This window comes from Penaeus monodon, chromosome 30 (genome assembly GCF_015228065.2).
Source record: "Penaeus monodon isolate SGIC_2016 chromosome 30, NSTDA_Pmon_1, whole genome shotgun sequence".
NCBI lineage: Eukaryota > Metazoa > Arthropoda > Malacostraca > Decapoda > Penaeidae > Penaeus > Penaeus monodon.
This window is the reverse complement of record NC_051415.1, coordinates 3,393,762-3,394,273: the sequence shown is the minus strand read 5'-3', so window position 1 is coordinate 3,394,273 and position 512 is coordinate 3,393,762.

Below are 512 nucleotides of genomic sequence, written 5' to 3'. Positions count from 1 at the left end.
ATGGGGGGTGAGGGTGACCTATGATACCTCATCATCTTGAGATATAACATACATCTCAATAATCTTGTCAGAGTCAAAGTCTCTCGTTCCCTTCCTTCTCCAATCCCTCCTCCTCTCTCAAAGTCTCTAAATCTCTAAAATTCTCTCTCAAAAAGATTCTCAATATCCGACGTCTTGTCTCAAAGTCACAGTAACGCTATTGGCTCAAGTTGCTCCGTTCTGCACTAAAGCTATGATGGCAGTAATAAGCTCTCCGCCGTGACACTAACCACCGTTCGTGATGTCAAGAAAGACGCGGCGAAAATATTGCCCTTTTTGGGTGAGCGTTAATATTTCCGACGATGGATAGGTTCCCTTCACGTGGCCATCCTTTTTCCCCGTCGTGAAATCCCACAACGGTGTGAAGCTAACCCCGTCAACTCACCTCAATGCCGTCGTCTTGGTCGTGGACCCCTGGACGACCATTACCGGGGTCGGTCATGCCGTCGGGAGGGTTCGTCCAGGGGTACTGG